Source organism: Macaca mulatta, chromosome 1, assembly GCF_049350105.2.
Source record: "Macaca mulatta isolate MMU2019108-1 chromosome 1, T2T-MMU8v2.0, whole genome shotgun sequence".
Lineage (NCBI taxonomy): Eukaryota > Metazoa > Chordata > Mammalia > Primates > Cercopithecidae > Macaca > Macaca mulatta.
This window is the reverse complement of record NC_133406.1, coordinates 193,000,495-193,026,680: the sequence shown is the minus strand read 5'-3', so window position 1 is coordinate 193,026,680 and position 26,186 is coordinate 193,000,495. Positions and strand designations below refer to the sequence as shown.

Genomic DNA, 26,186 nt, shown 5'->3' with positions numbered 1-26,186 from the left:
AATAGGATTCTTTCATATTTTTAAATTATTTATATTTCTAACCTACACAAGATATTGCTGTTGTTATTTTACATCATCAATATTCCTTTCTATTTGCCCATACACTCATACTTTTTATTGTACTTTCTTTCTTTCAGGCTCTCCAACTTTCTATCTGGGATATTTTTCCTTTAAGAACTTTCTTAATATTTCTTATAGTTCAGGTTTGCTGGTTGCAATTCTTTTATTTCTTAAATTTTGTCTAAAAATGATTTTACCATCAATTTTTGATGGATATTTTCCTTGGGAATAGAATTTCTGATTAAGATTTTTTTTTCCAACTGTTTGATGTTATTCTATTGTGTAGTTTTTATTGTTTCTGTTGAGAAACTTATTTCTCCTTTGAAGGTAATGTCTTTTTTTTTTTTAATTTGGTTGCTTTTAAGATTTTTTTTTTGTCTTTGATCTTCCACAGTTTAACTATAATATGATATGGTTTACTTTGAGTTAATCCTTCTTGGGTTTTTCAAAGTTTATTCATTCTGTGGTTTGATGTCTTTTGGCAATTTTAGAAAGTTCTCATTTATCATCTTTTTATATATTGCTTCTGTTCCATTCTTTCTCATTTTTCTATCTGGGATTCACATTATAGGTATGTTAGGCCCTTTTTGCATTCTCTTTTGTATTTCACATTCCTTTGCTCTCTGTATGTCATTCTGGTTATTTCCTTCTAACCTGTCTTCTAACTCACTAATTCTATCCTCAACTACATCCAATTTGCCATTAAACTGATCCATTGATTCATTAAGTTCTTAATTTCAGAGATTTTAATTTTCAGTTCTAAAATTTCCAATTAATTCTTTTTTTGTTTTATTTTCTCTGCTGAAATTCTCCAAATGTTACTTAATTTCCTAAACATATTAGTAATGTTTTAAAAATATTTTAAATTGACACATAATAATTGTACATATTTATGGGGCACATAGTGATGCCATGATACATATAATATATAGTGATCAGATCAGGGTAATAAGCTTATCCATCATCTCAAACACTTATCATTTCTTTGTGTGTGAACATTCAATATCTTTTTTCTAGCTATTTGAAACTATATATTATTGACTATAGACATTCTACAGAACTGTCTAACAGTAGAACTTATTTCTCTTATAACAGTGGTTATTTTAAAATCTATGTCTGATTAACTAAATTATCTGGCTTCCCTGTAGGTCTGTTTTGTTGTATCTTCCATATTTTTAAAATTTGCAGTCTTATGTGCCTAGATATTTTAAGTTGTTTTCTAAACATTGTCTATGAAAAACTATAGAGATCATTTTGAGGCCTGGGCTGACATATTTGTCCAGAGATGATTTACCTTTTCTTAATAGTGGTTGTGGGTACTATCTATGCTAGCTCACTTTAATACAATCAGTGATTAAGATCATTTAAAACTAGGCCATAGTCCCTCATAAGGCAGTCTATTTCCTGTTCACCCTCTTCTCTTAGGATGTAGTCACCAGGATCTCCACCAAAAGCCTTAAGTGTTACTAGATTCCTTCTTTCTTGGCAGACTTTGAACTCTAGCTTTTGTTTGCTTGGTTTCGTGAATCTGTTGAAAGTTCTGTTCAGTTTCTCAGCCTCTCAACGGTCTTCTCTGAAATCAGCAGATACACCTAATCAAAAAGCAACCTTAAATGGTAAGTCTTTCTGTCTGAGTTTCCTTCTTCTTTCAGTTTTGTTCCTATAATTCTTCACTGCCTTGTTAGCTCTCCAAGGTCTTCGAACAGATGTGTATTATTATTGTTCAGCTTTTCTATAGTGCTTAACGGGAGATTCTGGTCTGAATTAATTAGTCTGCCAGTACTAGAAGTCACATTGAATTATATGTAATAACAACAGTAATAGATTTAATGACAACAGTGGGGTAGTGGCAAATATTTAAACCTGTCCTTCAAGAAATGTGTGTATATATGTATAATGTACATATATATGTTTATTATACATTTTACTGATACAAAGAATGTGTAGCACACAATTTACAAATAATTAAATGTACAGTGTATTTATTTTATTGTTGATTGCATATTACCAATTAATCCTTACAGAATGCTTTTGTTGATTTTTTTATCCATAGCCAGCTAGTGCTTACAACTGATGAATGAATGTATTCTTACAGAAACCTTGGTTGATAATTTTGTTTACATTAACAAGAAAGATGAAAGTATATCAACAAAGACATTATGTCACAACTTCACTCATTCATCAATGATGTGAACAAATTTCTTGCTGAACTGCACATTAGTTTTGAATGCTAAAGAGAATTTTTTCAAATTTTTGTGGTACAGACATGACATACTTTTAAGTTTACATTGCATTATTACATTTTCTCCACCATTTTCTTAAATCTAGACATTCAACAAAACAATAACTCAAACCCTGATTGGTAGTCTTTGCAAATTTTGGGTATGATTACTCCTATCATAGCTAATTCCAACCTACGAACATGACATCACTAAAAAGACTTGAGATGGGATGCACAGTAGCATATCATTATGTAGTATCTATCTATGCCACACAGATACAATAGCTGTTAAGAGTATAAATACCAGTAAAGCGTAAATCATTAGAAAATGATGGGGTTTGAATGTTACCATTGTTTTTAATACAATGCCTTTAATTGTAAGTTTATATATTTTAAGTTTTAATAATAACTAGCTTATACAATTCCTGAACATCTAATAATCTTTCTTTTACAAGATGGAATAAGCTGACTCCAACACTCATTTGACCATCCACTTCTGTATTTCCTCTGTGCCAGACACCATGACAAATTTCACACATTCATTATCTCATTTAATCTAACAACCGTGCAAGGGAAGTTCTGTTATGCTCTCTTTTTTGAAGGTATAGACTCTGAGATTCAGAAGTTGAATAGTTTGTTCAAGGAGACACAATTCAAATCCATATCTGTTTGACTCTTAATGATCAATAATAATTATCAGGATCATCAATACCTTTTACTGAATAGAGACTGTGCAGGGCTTTACCTAGGTTAGTTCTTGCAGTCCACTTCATTCTTTCAACCACCACTTGTGTTCTCTGCAGTCAATGCAGTCAACACTTTGGGAAATAAAAGACATTCTCCTGCAGGAGGCAGCACTAGAAGGGTGGGGTGGGAACAAGTAGAGTGGCAGTCAGATGGCAAGGCAGGCTCAGTCTCCCTCACATGGTCTCAGCTCCTTGGGCTTCTCTGGATGGTCCACAGGTAGAAAGAGACTGAAGCTCTCTTTGTCCCTGTCCTCCTGACTGCAGGCCCACTGAAAAGTGACGATGGGCCTTTCTGGACGGCAGGTCTGAGCACCACCCAGGGGAAGCACTGGCTTTCAGGCAGGGCTGTCCAAAAGAGCCCCAGGAGGTGACAGCAGAGGTGCAGGGCCCTGGCAGGGAGGCCGCGACTCCTGCCTCTCCTCCTCATACCATGCCCACACCAATCTGTCTGCAAATCCTGTGCACTCTACCTTTGAAACATCTAGAACCTGACAGTTTCTTACCACCTCCACAGCTAGCACCCTGGTCCAAGTCACCACCATCTCTTGTCACACCTATGGCAGTCACCTCCTAAGTAAAGTAAATCGTTTCACGTCACTCCTCTGCTCAAAGCCCCCACTGATTCCTTATCTCACTCAGAACCCGAGCCAGCACCTACATGGGCCTGCAGGACCTGCAAGGCCTGACCCCTCTTCTAGTCCTGCCCTCATCTCCCACTGGGCCTCGTGTCCCCTCCCTTCAGGCCCACTCTTCTTGCTGTCCACGGACATGCCGGGCCCATTTTCCCTAGCATCCTCACAGCTCGCTCCTCCACACTCTCAAGGCCTCTCTGCTGGGTCTTCCCTGGGCTGGGCTGGTGTGAGCACCCCACTTAAAATCACCAGCCTCCTAGCACTCTCTCCTCTTCCCCTGCCACTTGTATTCACAGCTCCTATCCCCTCCTGACAGGCCATACATTCCACATCTTTGTTTCTTATTCTCTTTCTCCTCTCACCAGGAAGCAACCCTGAGGGCACATTTCTTGTGTTCACTGTGGTATCCCCAGCAACAGGAGGACTGCCTGGCACTTAGTAGAGGCTCAATAAATAGTTACTGAGTGGATTCCTGTCCTAGTGGAGGCTGGACTTCCTAGCTATGAAAAACGCGGTGGTCCTGGGCCTCAGAGCAAGTGGGATCCTTTCCTTTCTTCTCTTCCCCCGCATCAGCTCAACCAGGATTCCTGAGAGCTCTTGCTTCACCAGCCCTCCAGCGTCGCCACCACTGCAGCCCCCCAAAAAGGGCTCTTTCCTCCACCTCCCTGAGCTCCCCTCAAGCTCACCCACCCCAGGCCTTTGACACAATCCCCCTCCCGTGGGGACCCCACGGGCCTGTGCTCTCATCCCCTACCTGTCTGGGTACTTGCTGCTGTCCGGGAAGCCGGTGAGCAGGCAGGTTTGTGTGACAGGGCCTGAGATTTGAATGGCCCGTACATTTGTTCTAAATGAATGTGAAACCAACTCACGTCTTTCCCTGGGGTCACAGAAATTTGGTTTTTTCACCTCGGTGTCCTGTGTGGACTGTGACAGCCTCCTCCACATTGGTCCCTCCGCCTACAGCTCTTCTCTTCTCTCTCTCCTGGCCTCTTCCTTCACTTCATCCTAGGCCCTCACTCCCTGTCTGTCTCATCTTATGGCTCTGTCTGGAGCTCTCTCTTGCTGCCTCTCTGGCCTTCTTGCTGCCTCTCCGTGGTCCCAGCCCACGCCGCGGCCGCTTACTGCACGGGTGTACCATCCCCTCTCCCTCCTTGCTCTGTCCTTCCCTGTCTCTGAGGCTCTCCACCACCATGCGCTTTTGTTCTTGGGCACTTCCTCTGTTCCTTTGCTGCCCAGTCTCTGTCTCTGTGCCATTCTCAGTCTTTTTGACTTTTGATCTCTCTGTGCCTGTGTCTACATCTCTGCCTCTCTCCCTCCGTCTCTGCATCCCTGTATCTCTGTCTCTGTGGCCACTCTGCAGCCTCTGAGACCAAGAGGGTCTGGTGTGGAAGGGGCAGAGAGCCAGGCCAGGCTTCCCTCCCAGCACACGAGAGCTCCATGGCCCTCTCAGAACCTGCACGGGCCGTTCTGCCCAGCAGAATGTGTTTGGACTGAGGCCTGGAGCTAAGGAAATCCATTTGTCATTTCTGATGGAAACGGCCCCTTCCCAGGAGGCCCTGCCTTCCCGTCGCCTGCCGGTGAACTCTGAGCACCTGAGGGAGAGCTCCTTGCCGGGAAGAGGGTTCCACGCAGGAGCAGCTTTCCAAGGAAAACATCGCCCTTGACAGATCATGTGTCGGGAGGGAGTTGGTCCCACACACCATAAATTGCCAGCCTGACCTTCCCCCGCAAGGCCCTGCAGTTCCTGAGCTGAGATTCTCTTTCTGGGCCAGGCTGGGTCAGCACCGCCAGACTCGACGCCCAGAGAGGGAGGCCTGGGTGCAAGTGGAGCTCGAGGACGCCCAGCAGCCAGGCTAAGACGCCCCAGCCCAGGAGCCGCCGGGGAAACTGGAGCCACATTCAGGGGGTTCCCTGGGGCTTTGTAGGTTACAAAGTGTGCTCACAGCCAGCACCTCCTCTGTTCTCAAATCAGGGGCCTTCCTACCCCCATTTTAGGGAAAGGGGTATTAAGATTCAGATTCTGATAGGTCCACAGACATTAGGGACAAAACTGAGAATGTCTGGCTTAAAATTCCATCCTTCCTCCCCTCCTGGTCCCTATTTATTATCCGAGAAAATTCTGGAGGAGGTAGGTGTTAGCTTAGGCCTGAATGGTGAGCAACATCATTCATTCATTTATTCACCAAATATTTACTAGGTATCTATCTACTGTGTGCTAGGTGCTCAGGAGACACAGGGTTGAATCTCACATGATTTTTGCCTTCAAGAAGATCACAGTCGGCCAGGCGCAATGGCTCATGCCTGTAATCCCAGCACTTTGGGAAGCCAAGGCGGGCGGATCACCTGAGGTCAGGAGTTTGAGACCAGCCTGCCCAACATGATGAAACCCTGTCTCTAATAAAAATACAAAAATTAGCCGGGCATGGTGGTTCATGCCTATGATCCCAGCTACACGGGAGGCTGAGGCAGGAAAATCGCTTGAGCCTGGGAGGCGGAGGTTGCAGTGAGCCAAGGTAGCACCACTGCACTCTAGCCTGGGCAACAGAGAGAGACTCCATATCAAAAAAAAAAAAAAAAAAAAAAAAAAAAAAAAAAAGCAGCAGCTCACAGTCTGTGGGCTGACACACTTCAGGTAAAAAGTGAATAGGGCTGTATAGGGGAAATACCAGTGGGAACTGGAGGAGTCTAAAGGAGAATCTGGGGAACTATAAAGTCCCCTTCTAGCCAGGACTGGGGCAGTTAGGGAAGACTTCCTGGAGGAAGTGGTCTGTGACCTGCTCTTAGAGGAAGGGTATTGCAGGCAGTTGGAACAGGCAGGGTGGTGTGGAGGTGCAGAGGCCTGAAAGCAAACTGTGTTCAGAAAGCAGGGGGCAGCTAACTTGACTGGAGGGAGGGGCACAGTGAGAAGCAGAGGAAAGGAAAGGAAAGGGTAGTGAGGGGTGGGTCACTGAGCAGGCCCTGAGGAGGGAAGGCTGGACTTCATTCCGACGATGAAGATGTCATGGGAGGGTTGAAGCATGGTGGGGGTGTTACAGGCTTAGATTCGCATTCAAGATGTGGAGTCTATGGAGAGGGTTGGCAGGAATGCTGGTTAGGAAGATTTAGTGACATGGTGTAGGAACTGAGATAGCTTAGAATCCTGACTCGGCCACAGAGCAGCTGTGGAACAAGTTAACTTCTCTATGCCTCAGTTTCTTGATCTTTAAAAAGGGACTAATAATGGTACCTTCGTCTTAGAGCTGTCCTTGAGATTAGATGAACTCATGCAAAGACTGATGCTGGCTATTAACACCATCGTGGGCGTGAATCTTAGTCCACACATTCAAGTATGCACGACACAGTGAGCCCCCGTATTGCTTAAAGTAGAGGTTGGCATTTGAGTCCCCACTTCGCAGAGCTGGTAGGAAAGGTGACCTTAGTCATGCAGGTTCCAGGTGGGGAGGGGGCTAAGGTTGTCAGTGGTTGTCAGTCAGCTGAACTCATAGCGACATTAGAGCTGTCCCTCACCCCGTCACATGGCCCCATCTGGCCTGGCAGCTCTAGGAGATTCCTGCGCTGTACTGGGGGTGTGTCTGTCTAGACCTACCTCCCACAGATGCATTATCCCCAGAGCAGTCAGTCCTCTCCACTTAGGGATCCACAGATCTTGCTCTGTTCCTCTGCACAGCCTGGGTCTGTGGAAAATCCTGCCTCTTCCTGTGTCTCCAAGCTGGTTCGTCTCATTTCTCTGTTTCAGCTTTTCTGCACAGCCCTGCTTCTCTTTTCCATCTCCTCTGCAAGCCCTCTCAGTGCTCTTGGGCTTAAGATTTTGAAAAGAAAAGCCAGGAGCCTTTGCTGGCCACATTTTTGCTGCCACACACCTCCCATGAGGCAATGAGCATAGAGTCGGTCTCTGCTGGAGTGAGGGGGAGGGCAAGAAGAAACTACAAGGGGAGGAATGAAGCATAACGATTATCTTCACATACCATCCACTATCACTGTCACAGTCATCATCTCAATAAGAGGAACAAAACCAGGAGCAGGGAACGAGTGCCCCAAGAAGGGACACATTACATAGGCAAAGGTCTGACCGCTGAACTGAGAGTACTCTGTGGGTCGGGGACAGGGACAGGTCCAAGGCGAGCCACCACTGGCAGAGTTTCTCAGTTTTTCCCCTCCACTACCCCTCAGGGCTGGGCCTATGCTAGCTGGGCCCAACCTCACTTCAGAAAGCGCTTTCTATGAGTGAGTCCACCTCATGGAGGGCCAGCAGTTCCGATGCCTTCCAGGAACTCAGCTGGGGCAGAGACCCCATCACTGCCCCAGCCACAGAACATTCCTGGAAGAGGAGGGCAGACACATGCGAGTACAAGGACACATTTGACACACAGAGACCCAGACTTGAGTTCACACACATCTTCACTGACATGTTTAGACCCGTAAAGACAGACACACACTCATTTTCATGTGAGCACACGGATGTGCCCAGATGCACACTTGTGTGGAAAGCTCACGAACACACACACAGCACATGCTTACACTCTTGCACCTACCACACCTCTGTTCACACCTGACCACGTGCCCGCTGGCAGGTACATCTGCTCTTACAGATAGATATACTCGGAAACACATATTCACACTGTATCACAGATCCTTGCATGCTCCGACATATATAAGCATCACACACATTTACACACACATATGCAATCAACAGATATTTACCTAGAGCCTACTCCTGGGTGGGATGCAATGCTACACTCAGGAGAAGAAGGAGTAAAGAAGACAGTGTCCTTCAGTGAGTATATGTCAGCTCAGGCTGCCACAACACAGTGCCACAGACTGGCTCAAATGACAGAAATACAGATTCTCAAAGTTCTGGAGGACAGAAGCCCAAGATCAAGGTGCTGGTAGGGTTGGTTCCTTTTGCAGCCCCTCTCCTTGGCTTATAGATGGCCGTCTTCTCCCTGTGTCTTCAGAGAGTCCTGCCTTAGATCTGTCTGTGCTAATCTCCTCTTCTTATAAGGATCAGGGCCCAGACTCATGGCCTCATTTAACCGTCATTACCTCTTTAAAGACCCCACCTCTGAATACAGTCTCATCTGAGGCCTGGGGGTTAGAACTTCAGCATGGAAATTTGAGGACACAATTCAGTTAATGAGGAGCTTGCCTCGAATAGGGCAGATGGGCACAACAGGCAGAAACACGATTCACCTGTGATGAGGGTCTGACCAATCCGCACAGGGTTGAGAGAGGCACAGGGAGAATGGAGTCGTGCCTTTGGACAGGGCAGTTGGGTAGGAGCCTCTGCAGAGCTGGGGACCCCTGCCCTGCCCTGGGCTGAGGGCTGAATGCACTGAGGGGTGGTGGGGGGGGCAGGTTTGTGAATCTCTTCACCTTCCCGTCTCCAGGCTCCACACAGGCTGTGGCTCACAGCGGAGCTCAGTGAGTGTGTTGGGTGGATGGGTGGATGATGGAGGATGAGTGAGTGTGGGGCTCCTCGCAGTTGAGGAGACTGGGCTGTTTTGCAGGAAAGCCCTGCAGAGGCGTGCGAGGCTCATCCTGTGCCTGAGTGTCTGGGTGATCGGACAGGGTGTGGACGGCTTGGTGGGAACCCAGAGCCTGAGCCTCGGAGAAAAGCAGGAGAGAGGGAAGGATGGACATGCTGAGGGCTGCCCTGAATGCCAGCCTGGGTCTGCTGTGTGACTTTCGGCAAGTTACCTTACCTTTCTGAGCCAGTTTCCTCATCTGTAAAATGGGAGATAAAACAGGAGCTGCCTCACAGAATTACTGTGAGGATTCAATGAGATCATGCATGTGAAATGCGTAGCAAATTGCCTGGCACAAAATACATGCTCAATACATGAAAGTGGCGCCATGAGTGACTCAGGTGTGTGCCGTGTGTGCCCTTGTTTGTTTTCCTGAAGGAATACTGTGGTTAATAATGGTATTCCTTCTGCAAAACAAACACGGCACACACCTGAGTCACTCATGGGCCCACTTCTCCCTCACCACACACATCCTCCAATCACCAAGCTCCTGTCAGCTCTGCCTCCCGCATGGGGCTTCAGTCTGGCCATGGCCCTCCGCCCCTCTTGGTGATGGCCTTATCTATCGTCTCTCCCCTGGACATCCCGCCAGCCTCTCCCTTGGTTTCTCAGCCTCCAGCCTCTTGCTTATCAGTCCAGCCTCCTTGCTGGCTTCCACAGAAACTTTCTAAGCTGCAAATCTGATACATGACTCTCAGGCATAAAATCCTCCAGAGCTCAATGCCACTCATGTATTAAAGGGCACTTGAGGCCTTTCAGGCTACAGCCTTGAATTCTAGCCTCGTCTCCAGCCACGGTCAATGTGCCCCATGCACTACAGGCATACGGGACCACTTCCCACGCCCCAACTATCTCAGACTTTCTCAGACCTCTGCGCCTTTGCACTTACTGCTCCCTCTGTCGCTTTATTTGCACTTACTGCTCCCTCTCATCTTCTCAGCCTTGACTCTGTTACTAATCCTTCTTTCAAGATGGAGCCTGAGGGTCAGGAAGTCAGTGAAGCTGCCCCTATTGCCCCAGCCAGAGTCAACTCAGCCCTCTGTGGGCTGCTGGGGAACCAGGCCCAATCCCTGGGACAGCCCTTCAGCTGCTGCACGGCCACGATCTGGAGCCCCTTAAGAGCAGGAGTGTGCCTTGCTCTTTTGAATGCCCCTGGCACCTGCACAGGACCTGGCTTAGTAGGTTCTCAGGACGTTTTTTGAATGGCTAAATGAAGGCTTGAGCCTGTGAGGCCCATACTGTTCTCTCAGTTTCATAGATAAGGAAACAGGGGTTCAAAAAAGCTAAGCCATCTTCCCAAGCTTACATAACCAGGCTGAATCTCATTCAGGTATCTTTCTACACACCATTTTCTCTGCCTGTAATTCTGTCTTCTCTCTTTTTCCTGGCTCATTCTTTAGACTCAGCTTAGATATCACTGTCTCTAGGAAGCCCTCCAGGGTCTTTCTTCTGGGCTCACCCAGCACTTTTCTCCCAATGCTGCAGAGTAGACTGTTTTTCCCACTAGATTGTGAACACAGGGACCAGGACTGCCTCTAGGGTGTGTGAGGCCTCTGTCTCTGGAAACAATTTGTCACCTAAAATCAGTATGTCAGTGCCATTCTGGAGGCCCAATTTCATGGGATCCTGCAAAAGAAGTACTACACTGGCCAGTGGAAGTGATCCATTTGCAAGACTGCTCTACTGGGCCCAGGGCCTGGCCATGCAGCCCCAGGAAAAGCCCGTAGGAGTAAATCCTAGAGCTCCTTAGGGCATCTGGTCAACACCCTGTGTGAAGGAGAGGGTTGGAAAGAGCCCTGAAGGGGAGAAATGGACCAGGGCCTATACAGGTGTCAGTCTGGGCTCACGATGCTGCCAGCCCTAGTCAGTCCCAGGCAATGGAGAGGGATTTAGAAAACGTTGAGGTTGGCACTCAAAGCATGAGACTGCTTGAGAAGTGAGGCAGGAGCAATGCCCTTGCACATCCGGGTCAAAGAGTAGCATTGGCAGAGGCCTTTTCCATCCCATTCACCACTGGGGCAACGTAGTCATGGGCCGTGCATATGGCCTGGGAGGTTTACACAACCCAAACCCAAGATGAGCCTATGGAGTAATGAAGTTGCTAAATGTGTGGGTGGCTCTAGCAGAAGAATAGTCTCTAGATCAAGGGAAGTCAGTATCTGCTATCCTTGCTGACCAGCCCACATCTAGAATTAGGCATTCCGTGATAAGCTTCATGTTTGAAGAGGAACATGGAGGAATTATACTATGTCTAGCTCTTAGAAGGGTCGTTACATAGAAACAATGCTTTTGTTAATTGATAAATTAATATTGTGAGATGCCAGAGGGCAGAGCAAGGGTAGACGATGCAAGTAGGGAGATTTCAGCTAGATTTGAGAAAGTATATTCTAATAATCCCAGCCGCTCAGAAATGGACTCAGCTGCCTGGGGAGACAGTGAGGTCTCTGCCCCTAGAGGTGTGCAAACAGTGGGTGAATGAGCTACCTCTGAGAGGCTGCAGGGCAGGTCCCTGCCCCGGGAGCAGTTCTGTTAGACTCCCTTTAAGGTCCTTTACAACTCTAAGATTCTGAGACTAAATCATCATTGAGAACCTATCTCGTGGGATGCTGTGGAGGTGAAAAGAGAAAAGAGACAGGACCGCAGCTCCCAAAGTGCTCTCCTTCAGGTGGACAAGACAGACAGGACGTCGTCATTTATAATTGAGTGGCAACTGTCATGACAGGGGGAGTGAAGGTACTGAGGGCTGTGAAAGCCTAGAGGAAGGAGCCACCTGGCATCATGACCACAAGCATATCCTTGGGGCCTGGTGACGGTGGCCATTAGAACAGCGCTATCCAATAAAACTTTCTACAGAGATAGAAATATGTTATATCTGTGCTATTCAATATGGTAACCCTTGAAATGTGGCTGGTTGGACTGAATTTTAAATTTTACTTAATTTAATAGCTATATATGGCAAGCGTCTACTGTATTGGGCAGCACAGACAGAAGACATTTCTGCCATTGCAGAAAGTTCTATTGGACATCACTGCTCTAGAGAGTTAAAACAGGCCGCTCGGTGATCCCAAGGCCCCTTCCTTTCCTCCCCTCACCGTGTCAGTACCGCAGAGAGGGAGGCCTGCAGACATGGGTGTCAGAGCACCGCACGGGCCAGCTTTCTGTGTGACATTGAATCAATCCCTCCAACACTCTGGGCTACAGCATCAATAAAATGAGGCATCAAACTATAAGGCTTTACAAAATAATAGCAATAAAGACTCGGAGGGTCTAGGACTAGGAGAGAAAAGGAAACTTCACTTTTTCTCCCTGTTCTTCCCTTTTCCCTCTTTTGACCCCAACCTTCCACCACCCAGACCACAGCTCCCAAAGACCCCAAGAACTTTTGTATTTACCGCTTAGCACTTGCTGTACGGGTCTATGACCTTCTTTAGAAACTTTTTCTTTACGAGTTTATTTTGGCTTGTGCTGAGCATTCATAAAATTCCTAGGGAACTGGAGGTTTAAACGTTGGGCTTGTAAAAGGAGTAGGTGGGAGGGAGTGGGAACCCGGCAGGAAGGGAGAGGACCGCAGCCAGCCCTTGGAAGTTGGAAGACAAGGCTAAGTTTTCCACTCTCCACTCAAGGCCTCGCCTTCTGTGAGTCCTGGGTCTTTTAGGTCATGAAAGGGGAGAAGAGGAGGAGAAAGAGAAAGAGGGGTGGGGTGGGAGGTGGGTGGAAGGAATTGGAGGCATGAAGGGCTGGGATTTTCCCACTGAGTGAGTAGAGCAGGGCCCATTTCTGATAAGCGGTCTCTCTGTCTCCTCTTGGGTTTTTCTTGTCATTCATCTCTTCTCCAGCCAAGCTGCTCCTCAGCAGGTTGGAGGCACTGGTGAATGGCTCAGAGAGCACAGGGCATATGAAACAAATTAGGTCTCTGTTACAGCCACCCAGAGGCGGGTGATGGATGGGGGCCTATGTTCACGGCAAAGCTAATTGGCAACACACAGAGACATCCAAGAAAGTATATTATTTTGCCAGACTTCAGAGTCATTGGACTTTTTTTCTTATTGTAGAACATTATACAGCCAGAGATAAGCACAGTGAAAGTTTTAAATCTAATAAAAGCTTTTGACTGCAGAGTAGAAATAACATACACAGAGAAGTTTGATTTGGATTCAGGTTTTATTAATGTTCTTTCATTGCAAAATGTTTCCAATTATAAAACAATTCGGAGAGCTCTGCATTAATAAACTTGCCTGTCTTTCAGAAGGGCCAGAGATTTTGAAATGCCTGGTGGACAAACACACACATACACAAACACACATACACAGCGTTACCAGAAGGTTATTACAACAATATCTAAAATATTCCAAATTCGGACTTGTGTGACTCAGACCTGGGTAGAGGTGAAAAACCTCATGACTGAGCTTAGAGAAAAAGCACCTGAAGTTTACTTAGCATCACCTGATCCAAGTACACGCAAGTAATACTCAAACCTGGCTCAGATGTCACCAGCAGGGATCGCAAAGACTAGAATATTCTAGGCCTCAGTTTCCCCATTTGTAAAATAAGGCTGTTGGGTTGAATAGTCTCTGAGGATTTTAGGATTTGCTCCAGGAAATCAGTGAAGGATCATTATTGATTGCCCCCAAATATTTCTTAATCTTTGTGTTAGGAAAAGTTAACTAAATCTGAATTTGATCAGCAATGGGAAGAAAGACCAAATCATAGTTCTAACCTGACAAACCAGGAGCTGAAGCTTGTGCCAAGTTGTTTGTAAAGAGTAACTAGTAGCATGACTAACTCCAACTGGGAGTCTGCAAAATAACCAGCCATCTTCATAAAATAGGAGAGGGATATCAGATTGTTTTTAACCAGTAGTTTTCAAAGGAACTTCATGTTTGCAAAGTGACTGGTAAATTAATGTTTCTTGGTGATTTGCGGACAAGTCGTTTCTCAAATAACTGTCCATTTTCAATTCAAATACTTGTTTAACTATATCCAACTGCTTTGTTTTCTGCCCCCACATAACTGAAGTTTTAACCCTGGGGAGAAAATACAGTTCTAACTCTGGGCTTTTTTTAGGTGGCTTCAGCTGTTTGGGCCAAGAGGCCTGGCCAGTGTGGGTCAATTAAGGGGAGGTAATATCTTCTTAGGAGACCTCTCACAGGCTCAGTCAGCCTGGGGCCAGGAATTTTGGTCATAAACCTAAAGATAAGCACCTCCTTCCCCAAAGGCAGGAGCAAGATCTGTTCCGGCAGGGTGTCAGAGAGGGTTGGGTTCAGGTTTCTCTGTCTGCAGATTTGGAAGCTGAATGTACTGTTTAACAGCATCCCCCACCCCATAACGTCCTTCTCTCCCATGCATCCTCCTAGTCCCAGTCTTGGCCCCTGATCTAGAGCTCCTCAGAGAAGAGCAAAGACAGAGTCCCTCGGTCAAGACAGACACACGGAGACAGATTTCCAGAGCTTTCATTCCCACGAGCCCTGTGCAGCCAGCTCAGCACCAGCTTAAAGCCCACTGCTTTTCAAATGGATGAGAGAAGGGAATTTACTTTTCTTTTCAGTGGCTCCAGATCCCACTCCAACCAGCCCTTCCCCACACCTGCGCTGCCCCATACTGACTTCTGGGGTCTGGAGAAAGGACACAGTCACCAGTGTGAAGCCCGGGCCTGGTTTCCCCGGGGAGAACAGTCAGCCCATCTCCCTGCCCAACCTCACCACCTGAGGACCTGTCCAGGCCCTTTGTCTCCGCCTCACACCCCAGCCCTTGGCTGGCTCGGCCTGGCAGTGACCACGGCCCCGGGCTCTCTTCTCTCCACCTTCCCAGGGCCTGGATGGCCTTTGAGTAAACAGATAGCCCAGCGAGGTATGTGATCAATTAGCTTTGCTGAAAATACAATCATTTTGTTATTCCAAGCTGATGAGAAGGCCTGCTCTCCCAGCCTCCACATGCCAATCAGCCCGTGTCACCGATATAATTTTCCACATAAACACAACCTTTGTGCAACATCTACTCTTGTAAATAGATGTAATTCCCAAACCAAATAATGCACTTGGAGGGGAAATGGATATTATGCATGCAAAAAGAAAAGCCGGCGATTTTTACACTTTCCAGGCAACAAAAGATTACCCCTAATTGCGAACGGGGGAGGGGCCGGCGGCGGGGCAGGGAGGTGGCCCACTGCTGGGAAGCCAGGGAGGCCAGCTTTCAGGCAGATTTTTTTCTCTCTCTGCACATGTGTGAGCACAGACCACCAGGAACTGCTTAACCGGGGACTTGTCCTGTTTAGGCAACTGGGGAGAACGTGGTTGTTGTTGTTGATGTCTTAAAGGAAACGGAGAGTTACTTAATTATAAGGTTTGGTCTCTCTTGCCAGGAGAGACCCCCCCTCCAAACCCTGAACTATACACATCCTGTTGCAGAACGTCCCCCTACATTCCTGGTAGGGAATGGCCTCGCTGGGTTGTGGAGTGTGTGAAACTCCACACACTCCACAACCCTGCTCCACAAATGAGCAGAACATTGAGAAAGACACACCAATGCATTGCAGAGGTGAAAGACACACCTGAAATGCATTGGTGTGTCTTTCTCAATGATCTGCTCATTTAAGTGAATCCCTAAACTAGACGTTGAAAGCAGCAGAAGTTCTCGGGCAGCCAGGGAGTGAGAACGCTGCAGAACCCACTGTATAATCCTGGCCAGGTTCTGGGCACGGGCTGCTCCTTGGGCTCTCTGAATGCTATGGAAATGAAGGCTGGGACACCTCTCCTGAGCCCCTGGCCTCTCCTCCCCACCGGCACAGGAGGGAGAAAGCTCTTTGGGGCCACTGTCACCCCCATCAGAGCCCTGGGCCAAAGGGAGAGAGCAGTCCAGGACAGGGAACGGCAGGATTGCTGAGCTGCTCCCGTGTGGTGCCAGAGGGCCCAGGGGTCGGCATCCCCAGGGACCCCACAGCCAACCCCACCCATGAGAGCTGACAGCAGCCTCTGGATGTACTCCTGTGAATCTGGAAGGGGAGAGAATCACAGACAATGGAATTTCAACAAGGACGATTTCTGTCTTTTGCAAAGACCCTTCTATTAGCAGGTGAGTAATCACATCTTGGCCTCAAGAAGGCCTCATTGTTTCTTATAATGCTTCTGGGTTTTTATTTCATCAAAGTTCAAAACAGTGGGTGAGGCGTTAGAAAGGGAGTATGGGTCTCTATATCGACAGCGAGCAAACATGGGCGAGCAGGAAGGAGCAAGCAGCATGATCCTGGCTCGGGCTCCTTCCCAGGTTCTGTCCCCAGGCCTGGGAGGGGTGGGTGGCCCCTAATACTTCAGCTACAAAAGATTCTCCTTGCTGACCCCCACCCCTCCCCCTGCCCATGGAACTCCGCCTAAGAACCCTCCTCTCTGAGCGTCCATCCGTCCCTGGCTCCCAAAGCCCATCTGAAACTCATTAGCTGCTTGAAATGATTGTCATGGGAGCCCTTGATGGGGAACAAGAAAAGGAGAGGGATACTTTTAAAGGACAGCAATCGGGACCCAAATGCTGGCAGATGTTTGGAAACCTGGCTTTTGAGGAGGGGCCTCCTGGAGGCATGGGGCCAACTCCTCGGCCTGACCCTGGCCGGGCCCCCATCTTCCTTGCCTTTGTCTTCCCAGGCAGCTCCGGGAGCCCTGGCTGGGTAAAGCAGCTGTCTTCAGGTCTCCTTTGCCACTGAGGAAGAATCCACGGCCCTGGGATGTGCTCCAATCTGATTAGGGGGACAGCTGTGGAAGTCCCTTGATTCTTCGTCACTTGCAGCTTAATTCCTGCATTTTGTAGATAAAATGACTTTGTATTTGTAATGATGATATCATAAAATAGGAGACATGTTGGAATCATGATCGCATATAATATTAATGTTTCAGAACTAAGACTTCTTGAGATTTAATCTTCAAAATATAGAACATTGAATTAAAAAAAATTTGTATTGTAGGATCTTACAAACCCAGTATGTTAGAATCTTAGATTGTCGGAATTCTTGAAAAATTGATTTACAAAATCATATAAATGCTTTAGATTTTTAGTAGCATAAAACATTAGAATTCTAGAATGTTAGGATTATGAAATCAGAATTCTAGAATACTAGAATTGTAGAGCATTATAAATATAAAATAATAAATTTATAGAAATACAGAATCATGACCTCTTTCAATCACAGAACTTGAGAATGGTGGAGTATTAAATTAAGGAAACACTGATAGAATCTTAGAATCACAGGATATTAACATCATGGAATGGTAGAATTAGAGAACCATAGTGTCTAGAATTAGAGAATCATAGCAGTTTATAATTACAGACTCACCGGATTATAAACTCTTAGAATCACAGAACCTTCGAATCAGAGAGTATCTGCTAGAGAAGTATCAGATCTATGAGTTACAGAATTTTACAATTATAGGCTTTTAGACATAGCTTTGAAGAATTTCAGAGGCAAAAAGGGATTTAGAGGCCATTTGGCCCTATTCCTTGCTCAGTCCTATTCACACACACACACGCGAAACCTCTCGGTAACCCTGTGCTTATGTCTAGACAACGCAGTCTAATTTTATCATTCCTTACATCCCCTAGAGCCGCCGGCCTCCTTTTCTGTCTCCCCTCTCTGCCTGCCTCTCATCATTACAAATTCCTACCAGCCCCCTATTTTTCAAGGGACAGCTTGCTTTTCGTTTTGCAAATCATCCAGCATCTTAATTCACCATGCCTGTGTCTTGCAGGACAAGGCTATTTCAGTGATTAACATATCAGTGAAATGAAGCCTTAGCTTCATTTGGGATATGGGAGGGAGAGCGGGAGGGACAGGCAGGGGTGTGTGTGTGGCCTCCGTCCTAGAAACAGCATCGAGCAGGCCCACATAGGAACTCATGCTGCCCATTCCCCCTTGGAAGGAGGTGGGAGCCATGATAGTGGCTGAAATCATACAGCCTGGCCTATCTAGGTGAGACGAGATTCGAAACTATAAGCCATTTCATGCTTATTTATTTTATGATCCTTATGGGCTGGGTTTACACAGATGGGACAACATGTGGATTAGATAATTTGCTGGGAATTAACAGCCTCCGATGGTTATCAGTCTTGGGGGTGATTAAAGCTGGGTTGATGAGGATGGTTCAGTGATGAGTTGATGATGTTATCCATGTCCTCATCGGGGTTCAGAGAGATGTGGTGGCTCATCACCCAGTCATAAATCCCCACTGGGAGGATGGTTAGATATCAGCCGGAGATTAACACTTGGGATTTTGTTACGTTTAGGAATAAACCAAAAGCAAAACAAAGTCAGCTTCAGAGTCACCCTGGTAATTTAGAAAATTTTGCCTTCGGAGTGAATTCATCCCAAATCTCTGTAGAAGGACTAGCCAAAGATAAACAATTTAAATATGAAACCTCCTGCTTTTTATTCAGGCACCATAAAGACAGAGTCTGTGCAGTGACCGCCAAAATACGAGGCTATCTTCCTCTAATGATCTTTTCTCCAGCTCAGTTCCCATGCAGAATCTCCCAGCCCCAGGTTCACATAAAGCACCTCATAGGGGAGGGAGCAGCCTGGGTTAGAAATGCTCAGAGATCATGGCAATCTTCCCATAGATGAAGCATTGAAATCAACTGCTTTTGCTGCTTTCACATCTTTTTTTAAAAATTATTTTTATACTTTAAGTTCTGGGATACATGTGTAAAATGTGCAGGTTTGTTACATAGGAATACATGTGCCATGGTGGTTTGCTGCACCCATCAACCCGTCATCTACATTAGGTATTTCTCCTAATGCTATCCCTGCCCTAGCCGCCCCCTCCACCCAACAGGCCCCAGTGTGTGATGTTCCCCTCCCTATCTGGTATTTCTCCTAATTCCACCCCTCCCCTAGCCGCCCCCTCCACCCAACAGGCCCCAGTGTGTGATGTTCCCCTCCCTATCTGTCATCTACATTAGGTATTTCTCCTAATTCTATCCCTCCCCTAGCCACCCCCTCCACCCAACAGGCCCCAGTGTGTGATGTTCCCCTCCCTATGTCCATGTGTTCTCATTGTTCAACTCCCACTTGTGAGTGAGAACATGTGGTCTTTGGTTTTCTGTTCCTGTGTTAGTTTGCTGGGAATGATGGTTTCCAGCTTCATCCATGTCCCTGCAAAGGACATGAACTCATCCTTTTTTATGGCTGCATAGTAATCCATGGTGTATATGTGCCACATTTTCATCATCCAGCCTATCATTGATGGGCATTTGGGTTGGTTCCAAGTCTTAGCTATTGTGAATAGTGCTGCAATAAACATATGTGTACATGTGTCTTTATAGTAGAATGATTTATAATCCTTTGGGTGTATACCCAGTAATGGGATTGCTGGATCAAATGGTATTGCTAGGTCAAATGGTATTTCTGGTTCTAGATCCTTGAGGAATCGCCACCCTGTCTTCCACAGTGGTTGAACTAATTTACACTCCCACTAACAGTGTAAAAAGCGTTCCTATTTCTCCACATCCTCTCCAACATGTGTTGTTTCCTGACTTTTTAATGATCGCCATTGTAACTGGCATGAGATGGTATCTCACACATCTATCCTTTTTTTTTTTTTTTTTTTTTTTTTAGGAGGAGTTTCGCTCTTGTTGCCCAGCCGGAAGTGCAATGGCGTGATCTTGGCTTACCGCAACCTCCGCCTCCTGGGTTCAAGCGATTCTCCTGACCCAGCCTCCCAAGTAGCTGCGTACAGGCATGTGCCACCATGCCCTGCTAATTTTGTATTTTTAGTAGGGACAGGGTTTCTCTATGTTGGTCAGGCTGGTCTCCAACTCCCAACCTCAAGTGATTCACCTGCCTCGGCCTCACAAAGTGCTGAGATTACAGGCGTGAGCTACTGCGCCCGGCCTGACACATCTATTCTTAATAAACCATTTAGTTTAGAAACTGCAAAGCCACACAGCTAACCAAATTGCAGTGCCCAACTGGTTCTAGGAATACCGTTTCAATGTAGCCAAGATTTTTCCAACACTGAAATGCCTGCCGGAGAGGTAGAGGATAGTCAGGCCAAACCTGCCTGCCATGCTGTGTGCCTTTGGGCGAGTTAGAGCTCCTTTCTGGTCCCCAGCAGGCCCACCCACAAATAGGTAGTTGTATTAAATAATCTAAACGTGGGAGAAAAAATATTAGAAATAGGAAAATTACAATTTAGCTTTTTCCTTTTTGTGAGTTGAATTTCAAATTAGGCGAGTGGTTCTATTTATTTTAGAGGCAGTTCAACCAAGACCTGCTATTTCCATGACTCTAGTTTTTTATTTCAGATGTGAAACAACAAAACCATAACCCCAAACTTCCTAGACTGCTGGTTACAGCCATTGTACACAGTTTTCAGTGGTGTCGCATATTGTTAACACAAACGACAAATGTCATTATCTCCTCAATTCTGAAAGAAGTAAGAAAAGAAACGGGGAGTGCAAATGAGCTAATGGAATAGCACACTAGGTGTCAAGAGGCCTCATTCTATGACTCTGTTTCCCCATCTGTAAAATGGGGAGTGGGTGGAGGCAGGAGAAATCTAGAGGTTGTCTTCCGGCTCCGAAACAAAGTTTGAGTTTCTGAGGCCTCAGCCCTGATGCTAAGTAAGGGTGTTGGGTGTGTTGTGCTCTATTGTGTCCATCTGCAGCTCTGCAGGGGCCACCCCTACTGATTCTGGAGATGGGAGGGGTGGGGCTGAGGGAAATGGAGAGTCTTTACAAAGGGCACAATGGTAAATCCCCGATTTCTGGACAAGTCCCTTTCACTGTGAGCCTGAAAGGCCAAGGAGGGGTGGGCAGGGTGAATGGGCGTGGGGGTGGGCGGGTGAGTAGCTCTTGCCACAGCCCCATTGAAAGTTGGTGGACCTGTCAGCAATGAAAGGAAGTGAGTTAAAGAGGCAAGTGAGAGGGCTGTGCTAGGGGCTCAGCAACCCCCTGACACGGACGAGGGTCAGAACTGCAGGCTCGGTCCAGCCCACGTGGACTGCCTGGCAAGGCTGCAGGGCACAACAGGTCCTCCATCAGGGCTTTCTGCCTTCTTGATTTGAATCCCAGTTTTAAACCCGTAACAATATTGTGTGTCCTTTCATGGTGGATTTGGCCGGGATTTATGCCTGACACTCGTGGAACTGCAATTCTCTGGAAAGGCCAAGGCTGGTGGTGAGGTTGGGGAGTGGGGCTGGGGTGATTGCAGGGCTCAGACCAGTCCATTTAGTCAAAATATGTAATCTGGAAAGCTACACACCAACCAGCTCCACATCCACAGCTGACTGTGGCCGACAAACAGCCTGTCAGTTGAGTCCAGCAAGGGGTTGGTTTAGATGAACAACAGGCCAGTCCAATCAAAGCAATCAGTTCAGTTATAAAAATGGTAGTGGGGAGAGGAACAACAGAAAAACAGTAATACCAGCAGTTCCGTTTTTATAAAGTGACCGTGCAACTTCCTTGACTATGTACAGGAAAGCAACCAAGCAGTTCTCCAACACAATTGCTCAGCCTTGTCCCGTCAATCACTTGGCAGCTCTGGAGATAGAAGCATTTAGAAATGATCCTGTGGTTCAGTCTGACCCCCTGTCTCATGCCGTGGAACCTCAGAATTATGACATTGTCAGAATTGGTAGAGAGTGGGGCTTGGGAATCATGCAGCCTCACCCCTCCTCATCCCAGGGGTTACAAAGAGCCCAGGTCGTCCTTACCAAGATGCCACGGCACTTCAGGAGATTCCTCTTCTCTCTTTGAGCTGAATGTCCCTCAGTGGCAGCTGGTTCTTCCTTGTGTCTAACCAGAGTCTCTCTTCCTGCAGGAGCAGCTTGGATGCTCCTCCTTGTGGCCGGTCTCCAGAGGTGAGTGTGCTGGGATCCTGGCCTGGGAGTGGGCTGGTGACCCCTATTCCCTGAGGTAGCAGAGGGTTGGACGGTGGAGAAGAGCCTGGAGGGCTGTTTCTGTGTTTGGTGAATAAACATCAGAGTCCAGTTGCCGGCCTGTCACTCTGCAGCCTTTCAGCGTGTGCGAGGCCAGGTGGGCCGGAGGGAGTTCCCATGGGCGGCACATGAAGAGACCGGGGTCTGCGGGGGGCTGTGGGGGCTGTGGGGACTGTGGGGGCTGCAGGGGCTGGGGCCCAGGCAGGGCCTGCTCTGGATAGCCAGTAGAATCAGCTTTTGCTGGCCATGGAACTTCACACCTTTGAAAGGCTCCAGAGTGGCCCACAGAAAAAACAAACCATTCCTCCCATCCGTGGCAGATCGGCCATCCTTAGGGGCTCCCGGTCATGCACATGGAAACCCTGTAAAAAGGCCCAGTGTTTCCTTTTCCACTCCCTGAAAGGATATGGTCTGAGTCTTGCCACGGCTGCTGGGGTCGGGCAAGAGTGCCTCATCCACACCAGCGAGGCCTGGGGCCCAGCTCCTCTCCCCTGGGACAGCCACCCCAGCCTCTGAGCCTTAGTTTACACATCTGGCAAGCAGGCATTAAAAAGACCCACCTTCGGGTTTTGTGTATGTGTGATGGCAGAATAAGGCATATATGTGTATGAATGTACTTAGCACACAGTAGATGCATGATCAATGTCTTCCTCCTCCTGCTGTCTATGGAACCCAGAACAAGTCGGATTTCCTTTAGAAGCCACAGTTCATTTTCCTGGAAAGTGGGGTGAGCACCTACATGTGTTAGGATGAAATGAGACAAAGGGCTTAGCACAGGGCCTGGTACCAGAAGGTTCTGCTATAGTATAATTTCTTTTTTCTTTCTGTTCCTCCTCCCCTCTGGGTCTCGGGTACATCATCTTATAAATGGGAACGGTAATACTTTCTTGACCTACTAGGTCAAGAATGCGGAGGATAAAAGCAATGCTACCAGCACTTGATGAGCTTCATTATGCTGCAGAACCATAGGACAGACTAGATCTCAAAACACTGACAGCAAGAAGAAAGATTACAAGGCTTAGAGAGTCCTAGGAGTATTATGACAAGACTTAGATGAGGACATGGCTCTTGTCTCATCGAGTGATGGTTCAGGCAGGGATGTTGGGAATCTTAAGGAGAAAGAAGAGTCCTTGCTTCTTGTTGGTACCAGGGAGGGCTTGCTGGAGGCATGGTTTGTCCAAAGCTACGGAGCTCTGTCTTTTCGTGGGTCTAGTTTGTTGCAAATGCTTGAGGCCCAGGCTGCTGCTGGCTCCCAGCAAGTTGGGAGATGTCCCCAGAAGTGTCCATGGTCTCTTGCCTGGGCTCTTCAGAGCTGCAAAGAGACAAACTAGGACCAAGGGGGTTAGGAGGAGCAAAAGTAAGTTAAGAGCAGATCCCAGTGTGAGCTCTCCAGCCACGGAGCTGGCTGTCTCCAGGGGCAGTGAGCTCCCCGACACAGCAGGTGCCCAGCAGAGGCTGAAGGACGCTGTGACAGGTACAGAGGAGAGACTGTGGCAGTGGGTGAGGGGTAGGGTAGGCTTGGAGTCAGGTACCCTGGGCTCCTGTCTGAGCTTTGCAATTTACCCCTGTGACCTTGGATTAGTCTCCTACCTTTGCAAAGTTTGTTTCCTTATATGTAAATTACCTGTAATTCCTACTTCCAAGAGTCGTTTTGGAGATTAAATGAGATAATGCACATGAAGTATTTAGTACAGTGTCAGAAAGTTGGGGGCTCTCCCTGTCACAGCTTAGATTCTAAGATCTTACAGGCTGACATTTGTAGGGGAAGGTTAAGATCCTATTCTTTGAGGATTTTGAAATTACAGGAGATTGAATCCACTTATTTAACAGGTACTTACTTAAAGCTTATCCTATGCTGAATACTTTTCTATGGGCTTTATAAATATTCATTCAGTCTTAACAACACTATGAGCTAGGTACTATTCTTACCCCCAATTAATAGATAAATAAACTGAGGCAGAGAGAAGGTTAAGTAACTTGCCCATAGTCACACAGCTGAGGAAGTGATAGAGCTGAGATTGAAGTCTGGTTCCAGAGTCTATGCACAGAAGATTCTAAAACCATGAGACTTCAAAACCATTCAATATTCCTAAGGTTACAGAGAATTTGAGATTATGGGACTTATATTAATAATCACAAATGTCCAGGATGAAACAGTTCTAGGGCATACTTTTCTGCAAAGGACCAGGTTGTAAATATTTTCCTTTGCTTGGCAGGCCATAAGGTCTCTGTCACATTACTCAGCTCTGCTGTTGTAACCATATCTAAACAAATGGGTTCCAATAAAACTTTATTTACAAAAGCAGGTGGCAGGTGGATTTGGCCCTTGTGTTATAGCTTGCTGATCCCTGTTCTTGATGCATCGTCTGCTCTGCTGAGTACCTTGGTGGGGGCTCCCTTCAGGACTGAGCCCCAGAGGAGCCCAGCTGTGCCCCTCATTTGGAGATGCAGAGGGGTCTGCGGGGGCCAGGCTGGCTCCCAGGGTGCGGGTGCCTCTGAGTGTGGCTCTCCCTTTCTGTCCTAGAGAGGCTGTTGAAAAGGCTCCTCTCTCCAGCAGTGGCGCCTCATTACTCATGGCTGGAAAACAATGTTAATTTCCCCCAAGCGGGAAGCAGCTGCACTTGTGAGCCTGGGCTCATTTTGCTGCATGAATATTTATGGCATGTCCCCTAATTAAGCTCAGAAATAAAATTTATCCTGCTAACAGGGTCCATAGAAGACTGGAAGGCCGTGTCAGGAACCAGCCTCTTATGCCTGTGAAGTAGGGTTGTCAATGAAACATTTGTTTCCAGAACCACTTGGCCACGGATAGTGTCCACAGGAGCATTTCCCGGAAGGTCAAGCACCCTTGGTGTAGTCACATGCTTGTGCGAGGGAACACCTACGCCACCTTGCTGAGCAGTGATGGATGGCTATTGTCCCAAGCCTGCATGTGGTGACACAGAGGTGACTCCAGGCCAGAGCCCTTAGCAATACGTCTTTTCTTTTAGCCAGTGTGACTCAGGTATTTTCTGATTGGGCGCCAAAGGCCACTCCAGTATAAACAGCCCAGAGAGAAAGCACCCTGGAGTGGGAACCAGGAGAAACAGGTTTGAGTTGCTCCCCTGACACTGATTCTGGTTGACCTGGGGCCAGCCTACCTGCTCTCCCAGCCACAGGCCCCCATTTCGTTAAAATGATGGCAGACCATCAACACCATGTAGTTACTGGGAATCATGGGAGACAAGGAAGATAAAGTCTTTTGGGGAATGATTCTCACCATGATTTGGAATTTCCTTTACCTCCAGGCCCTCCCTCCCTTAAATCCCTGGAACCAAGGAAAGCCTAGGCCTAGGCCAGTAACCTTGAGGGTTTCCGGAAACCATAAATCTTGGCCTTTCCTTGAGGGGTCCTATCTCCAGAGAACTGCCTGGGCCCTCATATCCTCTTCCACAAAGCCAATAAACCAAGCAAACACCATAAAGCTCCTCACCCCACCTGAGCGTTCCCCCACGGTCAGAGTCGGACCTGGTCAAGAGTCATGAGTTTCAGAACATGGCTATAAAATTGCATGTGGCTCCTCCCCCTTTCCTTTCCAGAATGGAACTTACCTTTGCTTTCTCTCTTCTGTCCTCTTTTCGATAAGTTTCCTCTTTAATTTCTTTCCAGCACTTGAGAGATCCCATCTTGTGTTCCCAGCCCCACCTCTCAGTTGCTGGTGGGGGCTTGGGGAGGAGGATGCTTTTCTAAGGCAGGTCCGGGGGTGTAATCAACTGGGGACCTTGGCAACTGGCACACCTTGTAAATTCAAAAGTCAACAAGATGTGGAAGCAAAGGAGACCCTGGAGCTGGAGAGGAGGAAGTGGGGAGGTGAGGGTGGGCCTTATCTTGTGAAGTCGGTCAGGGGTGGCTTCTGTGCCCTCTGCCTCTCCTAGCGGGGCCTGCCCCACCCCCTGGAGCCTGGAACTTCCTGCTGTCATGCTTCGCCTTCACATCCTGAGCTCAGAATTGTTCACAGCTACAGCCTGGACCCTGGAAGGGGCCCTAGAGGCTTTCTCTCCCACACCCTCTCGCTACAGATAGGGAGGCTGAAAAAACTGGGAGGG

The 26,186-nt window shown here is 47.3% G+C and overlaps 1 long non-coding RNA gene across 1 annotated transcript in view; it reads left to right on the top strand.

Annotated features, from left to right (window-relative positions):
* LOC144333521 (uncharacterized) overlaps nt 1-26,186 on the top strand; it is a 165,594-nt gene that overhangs the window by 132,795 nt on the left and 6,613 nt on the right. Inside the window, exon 3 of the long non-coding RNA XR_013402227.1 lies at nt 21,984-22,023. This is a non-coding gene — a long non-coding RNA (uncharacterized LOC144333521). The remainder of the gene's footprint in view (nt 1-21,983; nt 22,024-26,186) is intronic.